Source organism: Typopeltis vanoorti, chromosome 14, assembly GCF_054136105.1.
Source record: "Typopeltis vanoorti isolate ZY-2024b chromosome 14, IOZ_Tvanoo_1.0, whole genome shotgun sequence".
NCBI lineage: Eukaryota > Metazoa > Arthropoda > Arachnida > Uropygi > Thelyphonidae > Typopeltis > Typopeltis vanoorti.
In genome coordinates this window covers 114,485,214-114,499,653 of record NC_143562.1, presented here as the reverse complement: position 1 = coordinate 114,499,653, position 14,440 = coordinate 114,485,214, and positions in this window count along the sequence as shown.

Genomic DNA, 14,440 nt, shown 5'->3' with positions numbered 1-14,440 from the left:
GTTTCAGCATTTTACACAAATCTGAACAAAAATGGATTAATTATTCCAAGAATGTGGAGGACCCATCTTCAACTCAAATAACATTTAACTTGCCATCTAAATCAGTCTATTTAGATCATCCAGCAGGATCTTTACACCACCTTTATTAAGTATTGCCCTAGTTTAGCATCATCAGTGCTAGCCGTGGGAGGGAAAAGATGATAGTGTACTTGCTCTCCAACCAACAGGCTGTGGGCTCAAATCCCAACATAATCATGGAATTTCTTTTCCCAGTATGAGAAATAATCTATTAATTGGAGTCTTGAAGTGGCTGAAAAAAAAAAAGGTCCATGTTTGGTCTCTAGATCTGCAAAAAACTAAATATTTCTCCTGCTCAAATAATTTTAGATATTCATTAATGTAAAAATGAAACAACAGCAGCCTGGGATGTAACGTAGACTTCCTCCGGTAACACTAAATAGTCTGCAGCAACAGATGGCTCCGTACTCTCCTAGTAGGCCTGACGGACACAGGCTCTCAAATAACCGACATACACCTACCGAAGACCTGAGAACAAAGAATGTGGGCTCACTCTTAAAAATATGCCAATTAAATATAGAAGGCATAAGCAGGGCTAAATGCAAAGTCCTTACTAAGATCATGAAATACCATCAAATAGATCTAATTGTAATACAGGAAACTCACACTAAGGACGATCCAGACCTATTAGCGAGAGGGAAAAATACATTGATATGGTGTGGCAACATATATAAAAAAAATTACATTTCAAATGATAAGATTTGTGATTTGAAAAATAATTGAAACCAATAGCAGTATTCATGGATCTCTCTGCTACCTATGACAGTGTGGAGAGAGGGTCTCATTTTAAAATTCTTAGAAACTATCCCATCACCAAAACTAGCTAATCTTAATCAAATATTAGCAGACAGATGGATACAAGTGTCTCTCAATGAATCCAAAAGTAAATTTTTTTAAGATTAAAAATGGTCTACTTCAGGAGTCAGTTCTCGCCCCATTGCTTTTTTACTTATATATTAGTGATATCCCAGTGACACATCAAGGCGATTCATATATGCTGACGATATTGGCATTGCAATTCAACATCCTACATTTCGAAAAGCTGAAAATATCTTAACTGAAGATCTGGCTGTACTTGATAAATATTTTAGACAATGGTGATTGCAACCCAATCTGAATAAAACTGAACCACATCCTTTCATTTAAGTAATATCCAGGCTAACTATATCCCAAAAGTTTACTTCAGAAATAAACTCATGAAATTTAATAATCCCTAGACAGAAGTTTTGCAACCTTAAGCAAATTATGGACAAAATTAATTGGAAACAAATTCTTTAACTATCCATCAAGACATTTCCTTCCATATATCACAAAGACTGAAATACAGGCACCCTGCCTGGATGAGTGCAATACAAATGAATGACCAGAACTTCAACCTGTGTAAGTCATGGGGAGAGTGTTGGCTTCAACATACCTCCAATCTTCAAATTCCAAATTCAACATCTCGTCTAGAGGACTTCGATCTCTCTAGACATGTATGGACCACTTTAAATCAGATCAGAACAGGACATGGGAGATGTCGACATCTCTTGCATAGATGGAACTGGTCCAATACTCCAAACTGTGAATGCGGAAGTGGGATTCAGACTATCAATTACATTGAGCTCGAGTGCCCATCTACTGATTCTCAAGCACTAAAGAGGACTTTTTTAAACTGACTCCAGAATCCCTGGAGTAGATCCAGGATTTAAGGATTAAGCTCTGCTTTTTAATTTTTAATAATTTCAACCTATTATAACCCTTTTAATATGATTTTTACAATTGTTTTTATGTAAAATGTATGTAATATCCTAAAACCTGTACATCATATGCTAAATAAATAATAAATAAACAGCAGCCTAAGTACAGAAACCTGTATCACACTACTGATTATCTGTGTTCTCTTTCACTGAACTCTACCACACACACCATGCTTTGATATATATCTATTATTCAACCTCTTATCACTTCGTATCCATTTCATTCACTTGCGTTTGTGTAACAGAATTACATGTAGTATCCTGTCAAATGTGTTATCTGGTATGGATGCTTAGACATTATCACTCTTGTTAACATATGTTTAGAGCAAGACTGCCCAGAGATCATACTTAACTGAAAATTAGCCAATATTTTTCCTTGGCCTCCAAGACATCTTCGTGGGACAATAAGCATGTGCACGCAAACATAAAGGCAAGCACAGACTGAGCATGAAAAGCAGGATTCTACAGTGCTAACTGGTACACCCTATATGGTTCAGTGACAGAAAGTCTCAGTATAATTGACTCCCAGATTTTTGTAATGTGAGGCAGCTCAATTTGTTAAGAACTGGAGAGTGCTGTGTCAGATTCTAGAGTAGGGTGGGAAGAGAAAAAAAAAAGTACTGAATAACTACAATGTACATTATGGAATTTCAGTGGCTCCCCCCCCCCCCCCAATACTGTAGAACCATTTTTAGAATCTTTCAGATCATCTGCTTCTTTTATAAAGGGAGGATTTCACAAATTGGAGATCTAGTAATCTATATCCATGACTTGGTCTTGTTCTAGAATGTCTATAATGCAGGTAACGAACATAGCTTTATGCTTCTCCAGATGGATTTTAGCTCTTCTTCCAGTTTTTTGGTATGGTTTGAAGATCTATAGATATGGATTTTCTCCTCTAAACATCAAAGTTAGTGCCAAATATGTTTGCAAAGCCTAGGTATATTTAATTAAACTACCTGGTTAGAAGCAGTGCAGTTTTTCTTGCATTTTCTTGTAACATGCAGGCCAGCATTCAATACTATGGCTGTATTCACATTTTAATTTCTTAACCACGCTACCGGCCACGACATCTATAGACGTTAAGGTTATCATGGATGTGAAGTGCATATTAAAATTGTAATACCATTGATATTACATTGAAATATATGATGGATACGAAGTGTATGAGGATGCGTATTTAATCCATAATGGCCGGTAAGGTGGTTAACATCCTTAACACTTCCAATTTGATTATCTCTGTTCTCACATCATTTGCTGCATCATCTCCACCAGGATATACACCTTTTGCAAAGTGAACACTCAGAAATTAAATTATTTTTGCTTCTCTTGGTTTTCTGCCATCGATTCATTAAAGCTATGTTTTGATAATCACTCTTCCTTTATAGTTATACCACATAGTGAAAGAACTAGTTGTGATTTCTAATGGCTTGCTCAGCATGTTTCTGAATTCGATTACTTCTTCTTTATCATGCTGATCACCCTTCTCACCCATGCTTTTACTCATGAGCTGGCTAATATTCTTTCTTTATAGCACTAGCATACATTTTAACTCCTGCACGATTATTATTTTTGACCCTAGCTATGCAATCTGATACTTCCCTCAAACAATCCCTTGACCATTCCATTTCCCACATTTGCAGTGATCCAAGCTGCCTCCTCAGTTTGTCCCATCACTGGCTCTGAAATTCTGATGGTTATCTAACTTCCAAGTCAATAATACATAGTCATTCTCATCCCAAATGGAAGCAAAATGGTAACCTTGGTGAGGGACAAATGCAGTTATCTATTTCCAAACTTATTTCCCTACATGTTGTTTTAGGTCATTTTCTCTGAGCTACAGCAATTCCATTTTCTTATCCCTCTTACATCTAATTATTGAAATGGAAGATTTCAATAATTATTTATGCTACCTGCATTGAAGTTTTTCCATAACAATTACTTGCCCTGAGCTCATTGAGCTACGTTGCCAGTGCATATAGTTAAGATTTTGTAGAAATTGGTAATAACTCAAGTTGGAAAGCAATATTTTTTATGAGCCAGCATGGATTTGTTAAAGGGTACTCTTGTTTTAGTAATCTGGTTACTTTTTGCAACAGAGTAACAAAAGCAATAAGTGAATGAGGATAAGGCATACAGCTCTTTTTTTTTTTTTTTGATGTTTCAGGCATTTGACAGAGTGCCTCATGACAAGTTGCTTTTTACGTTGCAACATGCGAGTTTGGATATCAGGTTAGTTGATTGGATTGGTAACCGGCTTTCTGATAGATGCTAGATAGTTGTATATGAGGGAATATTATCAGGGAATATGATAGTTACAAGTGGAGTTTCACAGAGTTTAGTACTGAGACACCGATATTCCATCTTGATGTCAATGATATTGTCACAGGACTACAGGGATATGGTCAATTCAAAGAGCCAAAACATCAGCACTATTACTAATAACCATATCAAGTTTCAAATCATCTGCAAGTGGATTTGAATAAGATGGAAAGGTGAGCAAATGAACAAAGGATGTTGGTTTAATGCAACTATATATAAGGTTTTGAAATTTGGGATCCACAGATGAGATGCTTCATACTCACTTGGAGTTATGCTGGAAGAAATAGAGAAAGCAGGGGATCTTGGGATGATTGTAAATGGAAATTTGAAATTCAGAGGACATATTTCAAAGGTTGTGAAGACACTACAGAGAAATGCTGCAATGTTGAAGAGGACAATGACCACGAGATATAAAAGTGTGGTAGTTCCATTGTATAAAGCTTTGAGCATGCTACATCTGGATTTCTATGCTAAGATCTGGTCACCAAGATTTAAAGGGGATAAAGTAACCTTGGAGAGGGTGTAGAGATGAATAACAAAAATGATATTAGGACTGTACAATGTTGATTATGAGGATAGACTAATGGCATATAAACTTTAGAGTTTGGTGGATGAAAGATAGGGAGAGAATATGAGTCAGAAATTTAACAAAACAAAGTTATTTTAGTCAGTTATTTTTGCTTTTTTATGGAGCAAGACAGCAAAGGTCATACTGCACTAGGACACAGGTTACAGAGTACATATGGTAAACAGTTAGGAGAGTCACAAACATCCATGCCCCTAGTAGGATTCAAGCCTCTTGGTTCAAGAGATGATACACTAACCAAAACAAAGTAGTGAGTAGAAGGGTAACAAGTAAAGTTTTTTGCATGGAGAGTGGTAGGAACGTGGAATTCATTGCCTGAGAGGGTGGTCAAAGTGCAAATGGCGGATGAAGTTAAGGAGTGGTATGAAAGACTTAGTTGTGACTCCAAAGGAAGTCAAGAAGATAATTATATCACATTTGCATTCCATGACATTATTAAGAGATGGTCAATGTTAAATTTTTCAAGATACAAGTAACAAAAATAGTCTTTATACATGTAACTAATTAATAATGGAAACACTTATGTCGATTCTTTTTATTTGTAGAATTTTTGGCTATTTTTCATAGCCTTTCAATTTAAATTCAATTTTCAGCATATCATATTATGTGCACTATCGTCTGCAGGAGAATAGCTCTATCTGCATTAATAGATATCCAAAATAAATTACAATAAAATAATTTAGTTCAATTTTTTTAATATAAACAATAAATTAATCACAAATTAAAGAACACATGAATGGTGAGTACAAGTTGGTATAACTTCCCAAAATTGAGAAAGTTTAGCCAATCATTTTTATTCAGGTTTGGATTGTGAATTTGTCCTTAGCTTTCTTTGTACAGTTTTTCCAGAAGAAAATAACTTTTATGTAAAAACTTTGGTCTTGCTAAACCAGATTTATTGAGTTCTTTAAGTGAAATACATTCTTGATGTGTTCAAGGCAAATAGCTGTAGAATGACCTGTGTGCCCATAATAGCATGAACGGCAAAAGCAGAGGATTCTGTAAACTCCAGGATAAGAAAGAGGAAGATACTGTCTTTAGGGAAAATAAGGGGGGGTAAGTTTATGAACTGACAGAAAGAAACCTATAAGTCAATCTGTCCAAGTAGTCTTGCTATTTTGTCTGAAAATCCTTTAACATATGGAATACAAATTCTGATAATTTCTGATTGAGGAAGGGTTAAGATGATGGCCATAATTATTTTACTGATAGTTTTTACATTATAACTATTAGAGATAAAAGGTACTGTATGCCCACAGATACGAGACCCTCTGACACTTCTGCGCATGTCAGAAGGAGGAGAATCCATTCCGATAATAGGGTAATCAATCCGTCTTGTGGGATGAGTTATTATTACATCAGAAAATTAACTTTTCTTTTATGAACATTGTAGTTTTTAAAGGGTAACTATTTTGCTTGTATAACAGTTGGAAAATTTTACATTTAAAGCATGTGATTTTGCATGTTGGTGACCAATTCGTACATCAGCTTATTCCCTCCCCCCCAACATGAATTGACTCTTCTTGGCAAGTTGCCAGACTAGGATCTTGGATCTGTGGTCAGACAGTAGTTCTAATAATAATGAGTTCTATGTTTAGAAGAGAATCTGTAGAGCATATATGGGCTCTGTTAACTAAAGATTCATTATACCGTATTTTTGACAAGGGTGATGATGTGAGTTAGAATCAATGTATTTATCAGTAAGGGTTGATTTTCTATATACTGAGAACTACACATTCCCATATGATTGACATAGAATGAGAACATCCAGAAAGGAAGACAACTGTTATTTTCTACTTCCAAGGTAAATTTAATTCTTGGGTTTATTGACTTAATTTTTTCAAGAAATTCATGAAGACTGGACAAGGAGTTCCACACAGCAAAAATATCATCAACATATCTGTACCGAATCAATGGGTCAGGTGAGAAAAGGTCCAGAATACATTGTTCAAAATGATCCATAAATTAATTAAAGTTAGGGAAATGGAAGACGACCACCCCCCAGCTGTTTCTTCTGTTTGTATAATTTGTTCTGGCAGCTGAAATATCCTGAATTAATGACAGCCAAATAAGTTTACAATGTCAGGAGGAAAGTCATTGCGAAGTAATACAATCGTATCTGTCAGAAGGATATTTGTAAAGAGCGAGACTATATCAAAACTTACTAGATCTGTGGGGGTGTAAGGTTAATCCCAAAATTTTCTTCTTAAAATTCTTACACTGATTCTAACTCACATTATCACCACATCATATATATACATTATCAAAAATTCCCTAGCATCTACCCAACAGCATTTCCCTAAAAAGAGAGCTTAAAGTCAGTCATCAAGCTATCCTTCCATTGCCCTCACTTTTAACACAGTAACTACCAACCACAAGATAATTCAGTTAGCAGTCTGAATGAAAATACTTGTGGATGAAAGTATTTAAAAAAAAAAAAAAAATCAGCTAACGCCTTTTTATTCCCGTATATACGGGAGTAGACGAGGCCATTTAGCCCTATCTAACTTTTGGAGACTGAGTGGGCAGTTCAATCTCCACTGGTACCAATCAGAGACAGATGGCCCAAGGCTATCACTAATTAAGCGGTACGCAGTGAAGAGAGACGGCTCAAATGTGCCGCCATCTCGTGGTCTCTAACCCTAACACAATATATTTAATGTCTGAAATAATGTGGGTTCTACGGTCGATTTTCTTGAGTTTACAGGACGAAAAACCCGAGTTTCCGGGAGGAAAAACCTGCTTGCCCGTGCCAGAGATCGACTAACTCGGGAACCGGTCGAAAAAAGGCTTAGAAAAATTTCCTCTAGTCACCGACTAGACTCGAAACCAAGACTTCCTTCGTGCGGCCTAGCGCGGTGGTGTGCAAACGCCACATCCACTGAGCTACACAGGCTCTATGAAAGTATTTTCATCAGTAAAATAAATTTCATTTTACAAATGTATAATGTAAAATAATAAATTTATTTTACAAATTTCATTTGTAAAATAAATCCAAAATTGCAACACTGGAGTTGTACTAACATGATTTCGAAGCTTGCTTGTTTATATTACTAATTCAAAATTTCTAGATCCATGGGAAAAGGGGGAGGAGGATTGTCCATTTTATTAGAAGCAAGCAGCAACAAGTTTGTACTAACATTGACAGCCAGTTAACATGAATTGCTTAAATTTTGTTAGGTGATATTTAAATTTTTTTTTTTTTTTTTTTTTTTGTCAGGAGCCAATATACAAACTCTGGGCTACATACACTATCTTGAACATAGTGTATATATATATAAGTATTTAGCAATTTGCTAACTACAAGATAATTTGATTCTTGTTCCTTTACTGAGAAAAAAGAATGTGGTTCTAGTGAATATGTGGAAAAAAGCAGGAATTATATTGAAGGGAAAATACTAAGAATATTTTGACAGTGGTGGCAATTTGATAACTGGCTTATAGTAGCTGCACGAGGACGTTAGTGCAACATTGTTATCACTTACTTCCAACGAGCTAGCTATTCCCTAACTGCATGGGACTAGAAGTACTGAAAACATTCACTAAAGGAAAGCTTGTTATAGTTATAATGACAAGGTGAAAAATCTATCAACAATTATATATTTTGAAGAGAAAATACTAACAGTTGATTGGCATTGGAGGAAAGCTTACAACTAAGGCCAATGCCAATCAATCAATATGCCACTGCTCTAAAATGTAATGGAGAAGATTATTAACGGCCAGATAATTCACTACTTTGAGACCCATCAACATTTCCAAGGCACTGAATCATGTCAGGTTGGACATTAAGGCTACAAGGAGACCATGAGCTACTATCTCATGGTCTCCTTCTTGTCTTTCGTGATTTGGATTGCCATCCTCCTCTCCTCTCATACTGTTCACTGCCCATAATAGTAGATGGCTTTTAATCAGATTTTTCCATCAAGGCTGGATTACCCAAGGCCCTATACACTCATCCACACTCTTCGTTCTTTACATCAATGACATCCAATTCTATTCACATGTTTTGAGAAATCTCAAAACCTGTGAATATAATTACAATATATTATATTGTAATTATATATAACACCCATACAAGCAGAACACAGTCTTATAAAACCAGTATAAAGCTATTGTTTGTAATATAACATATAATAATAATGCTTAACAGTATAAACAATACCAGGAAGGAAAAGATACATTTATTAAACGCAGTAATATTTCACTGGCTTTCTAGCCAGTGAAATATTACTGATAACTGCAACAGGCACATAGCACTAAACTAAATAATATTACAAACAATTTAAATTGCAACTGACACCTAATGTCCTTACATGGTGTCCTCTATGGATCAGATAACTACAAAGTTAATTTAGAGAAGCCCAACTATTAGGTCTTAAATGATAGTCTCCCTGATCTTTGGTAAATTAATGAAACAATACTTGCCGAGTTTGAGAGTGCTTCATAACTGATGCAAATTCCAAGAATATTCTCTCAGACCTGTAACATATAGCTCTCCCAATCACAACTTGATATAAAGATGATCTTGGATGTAATCTGTGTTCTTCAAAGCAGATGTTAACTAATCTATCAGTCTGTCCCAAGTAGGCTGAACTGCAGGGCAAGGAACTTTATACTCTCCAGGATGTTCAAGAGGATGTATAGTCAATTTTTTGGAGAATGTATCAGATTAGCTAACTGAATGAAAGGTTGGAAAAGTAGTATGATCACGTTTGCAGAGAACTTTGGCTATTTTTTTCTGATACACCCTTAACATATGATATAGGAATGGTTTTGCTGTGATCCTGGGTGTTGGGAATAGTAAGGATGGGGGGGGGGGGAAGAGGTAATGTAATATCTATTTTATATGGGCTGTAGCCATTGGCTAAAAAAAGATGTTGTAAGGTTCCTGAGCTCAGTTTCAAGGGTTGTGTCATTTGAACAAATAACCTTGGCTATGTGAGGGTAGGTTTTGAGGATGCCATATTATTGTTAGGAGGGTGGCGGCGTGATTGTTTATGTTCCATATGTTGATTGAATACCTTCCATATATTTATGTTGAATACCTTCCAGTATGAGTGGATTTTCTGTGGATGGAGAAGAATAATGAGCCATTAGAAAGTCATGTCACTAGTGTACCTTAAAAGGGAGGACCATCATTACTTTCATTTTCTATGAGGTTTATTTTAAGATATTGTCTGTTAAGATGCTCAAAAAAAAAAAAAGGAAAAAATGCAATATGTCTGGACCCCTAGGCCAAACAGCAAACACATCCAAACTGGTGGTTTTAGTGTGGCTGTGTTGAATCTCGGTTTTCAAAATGCTCCATATAGAAGTTTGCTAGACAGGGTAAAGAGGGAACTAATAGCAGTCCCATCTAGCCATTTGTATATTTTTCCTTTCCATAGGAAATAACCTGCATATATGATGTATCTGAATAATTCAATAATACAAGGGGGGGTGCAGCTTAATAAATTAAGGAAGGGGGGGGTCTCTGTCAAAGGTACATTTAATGTAAAGTGAGATATCAAAACTGACCATGTCAGAGATAGATATTTTTCTATTACTGTTTCAAAGTGCAAAAGGTTTTTAATAGATAACAGAGAGTTGCCTGTAAGAGAGGAAAGTGAATTGGATAAATATTGCTGCAGCAACATTTTTTACAACCTTATAACATTTACAGCAACCTTTAGTTGAAGAACTCTCAGTAAGAGCTCTTCAACTAAAGATTGAATCATTGAGTATTCTTGTAGTACTTAAATGATTCAGGCTTAAAGATCCTCTATAACCAGCATCTTAAGCACAGACATCTTCATGCATTTTAATATTATCAGAACACAATCATGTCAAACTTGCCAAGAAATTATATTCTTGTTTAATCTTCTGATGCAAACTTTGTTTGCTTACATTTAGATAAAAAATTACATGGGAATATAATTTCTTGGTGAGTTTAATTTAATTTGCAACTAGGTGAAAAAACTTTCTACAATCACTGTCTTACTTAGCTCCCTCTTACTTTTTATTTTTTTTTTAATTTTATTTTTAAATTATTTTGAATTCCTTGATTACTTTAGTTGTGATCTGTTCAGTTTTGCGTGAGTGTGTGAATGATCAACACTGTCAGAGTATAGTTTAAAGAAAGGAATTGCTGTCAATAAGCATAAGCAATAAAGACTCTTCAGTATTTGCATACCTGAGCATATAAAGTTTCATGAATAGTAATGATTAAGAATTTGAAGAGATTATTAGTATTGATCAAACCAAACCTAACATTAAAAAGTTATGTTCAGATAAGGAAGCTCAAATTTAGTAGTCTTCCCTGTAGTTTTCTTTTTCTTATCATAATTATATAATAAAATAATATTAAGAAAAGACAATGAATCTTTTAACTGAGCTCAATATAGATGCTCCAAATCCCTTCACAGTTATCCAAAAAAAAACTTGACCCCAATAAAATATAAATATTTTGTGGTTTTATGACTTCTCATGCACAATATTGTTTTATATATAAACAAGATGGGTTTATGGAAGTCTGACATGTCATATAATTAGTCTAACAGAAGTACTTGTCCATGTGAGATAATCTAGCATGGATCTTATTTGCAAACTGCAAAGACAGACAAAAGAGAGTCTTATTTTGTTTCTTCACTTTGATGTAAAGAATAAGGACAGGTGACATGCAGAATGCTTCTCTTACACATCTAATTACCTGTTCAATTGTAATAAGTGCCCAAAAGAGTCCTTTTTCAGGCACTTAACCAACCAAACCTTCAGAGACAGAGTGGAGCTTACTCTCTCCTACAGATTCTTCCAAAAAGAGTGCATCCTATATGGATCAGTTTTAAGTGTCACTACTTGAAGTAAACTCAGTAACAGAAAAACTTCTTTTTTGGTAAGCAATTCCCTCTGCATCTTTGTATCATTCTACTATAAAGGACACAGGACAGTTGCTGCAATCTATTGATCACCTTTTGATCTTGATGCTTGCAAATGGATTGTTTTTACTCTAGAAATGTACACTACAGCTAAGATTAGGAAAATAACAATTCCAGCTTAAAATGGAAACAAAGTTCAAGAGACTTGTATTTGATAAAAACTAACATTTGCACCTCACATACATCAGATGGATAAGTGCCAGAGAGTAAATGAACATTTTCCTCATCCCATCTTCCACCTCCTGCAATGGAGACTGATGTTATTTGCTCCACTGATGGAAAGGAATGAGAGAATAAGTATGAAAGACTTCCAATAACACTTTCATTGTTTCCCAACATATCATATATGCTACCTTTAAAATTATTTCTAGCTGCCAAAATAGTCAACATGTTTTTCATTTTACCTTTTCGTGCATCCTAATAGCTTTACTAACATCATTAATCTTTGCAGCTGCAAAGCATATTTTGTCATGCTCTCATCAAGTACTCCTCATGGAATTTTCATACAAAATTATTCTCTCTTCTCTCATTACATTCCTTTCTCTTCTCTCACACTTCATTGTCTTTTTTTTTCTTCCCTGCAGTACCACCAGCCGTTTCTGATCATTCAAGCTTAGGTTTCATCCTGTGATGGACTCCATGGAAACATGCTCTTCACTCCCCACATCATTCACATATACCAATCACTTTGCACTTATTCTCCTATTCCTGTCCCTCATCTGTCAATTAATTCACACACTCTACACTTCTGCTACTTTCTCTCAAACCATTTCCTGGACATTTTTGCTTTGTAACATTTCAATGACACCATGCCATACAAAATCCCTCAAGTTAATCTTGAACATAGAGGACTTGGGAAGCAGTGCATAAAAAATTTCTTTAGCACCCAGTCTCCCCCAGGTGATCATCTTCCCAAATACGGCCTGTACTCAATTTTGTTTAACTTCAGTGAAATGGTGCTTTCAAAACAGTCTGCTTACTAGCAAATTTTATTTCATATATCTTTAGTTTTGTGTATATATTACCAACATCTAATATGAGATAACTGGCATGCATATTTTTGAAGCTCTCTTACGTTTTATGCCTTGCTTCCCATTTTCAGTTTTAATGAGATTTAACCACTTTTAGATCCATATACACACACACATAGTCCACGCGGTTAGCCTAGTGGCTATGCGCTTCGCAACCATATGCCTGGGGAAGGAGTGTCCTAGGTTCGATTCCCGTCGGTGACGTGAGGAGCTGAAGGATCTTCCTCAGCCATAGCCAAGTTAGCCAGTCTTGGGCGTGGACAGCAGGGTTTTTCCCCCAGTTTATTCTGGGGTTTTTCATCCCGCAAAGCAGGCAAACTGGCCTTGAGAACTCAACACTACAGGCCATAGGATACACCAGGGCATAAGGCTGACCACCTTATCCTGTAAACGGAGTGAGGTCCGATGATCAATGGACCCTCGACGAGGGTATAAGGAAGATGATGATGATATATACACACACACAACACATACAGAGCTTGATTATAAGGAGCACCAGGAGACCAAAAAAATTTCCTTGTTATAACCATTACTCACTATATCAATAATGAGTTAAATCCTTTTTTTTTTAAATTCTCGCTAACTCAATAAAAAAAAAAAATTACACTCCTAGATATGATATAAATATGCTTGTATAAACTTCAATACACTTAATATTAAACACAATTTGTCCATAATTTTAAAACCATACACTTAATACTAAACAGTTTTCCTCCATAATTAAAAACAATATACATCCATTTGCCATTATGAAATCTGTAGATTGAGATTCTCCAATAATTTTTGCATAAATGAGGCCATGTTGGTTTCTAAATCTCTTCAACCCATTGTTACCATACAAAATCATCACATCCAAATTGTTTAGCAAAATTTTTTGCTTGAGCCAAAGAGATCAGACCATCTATTGAGAATCCAGCACTACTTTGTGTAGTGAACCATTGAAGCAATGCTTCATCAATGTTTGTAAGCTCACACTATCTAATTTTATTTTGGTTATGTTGTTTTCCACTGCTAATATGTAAACATATTTATTTTTGTACATTGTCATTACTGTTGAAGAAGACAAAGAAAACATTTTACACATTTCAACAGTTTTCACAACCGCATTCTAATTCACAAAACATTCCAACTTTTTCACACTTTCTTTTAGTAGACCTTTCCAATGGAAGGGTTCATTTTTAAATGATTTTACAGTTATAGTAATGAGGGAGGAGGGCCAGAGGCTAGAAACTGGAGAGGTAGACTGGGGATGGTTCCCAACAGGACAGATATTAACCTAATCTCAACACTAGTAAACATATAAGAAATATAGAAAAATAAAATTTTAATTAGTGTACCTCAGGTTTACACAAAAATCTTGCCTGGGTGGGACCACATAAAAAAAATTATTTTTTTAATTTTTAATAAAAAATTATTAGTAAAGATCATTTTTACACACACAAAACAAACGGCAGTCCAACGTGTGTAATACTGAGCTTCTCAGTGTAAAGAAGAAATATTAGTCCGTGTAGGATGTTTCAGAAGAGACTATTTTTTAGAACACAGTTAAAAGATAACTGTTTCCATTGATGTGATGTGATAGAGCAGGTTTATTTGCTTCAACATAAAGACCGTGAATGAGGGATGCATGAAATGCACAAGTAGCTATTTGATAAATTACAATAAATAGGATTCAATCATCAGGGGGTGCTTTACTTGCAAAGCAGTAAAACTAGGATTCATAATGAAGCTGTGAATGAACAAGGGCATTATAAAGGCAAAACAAGGAAA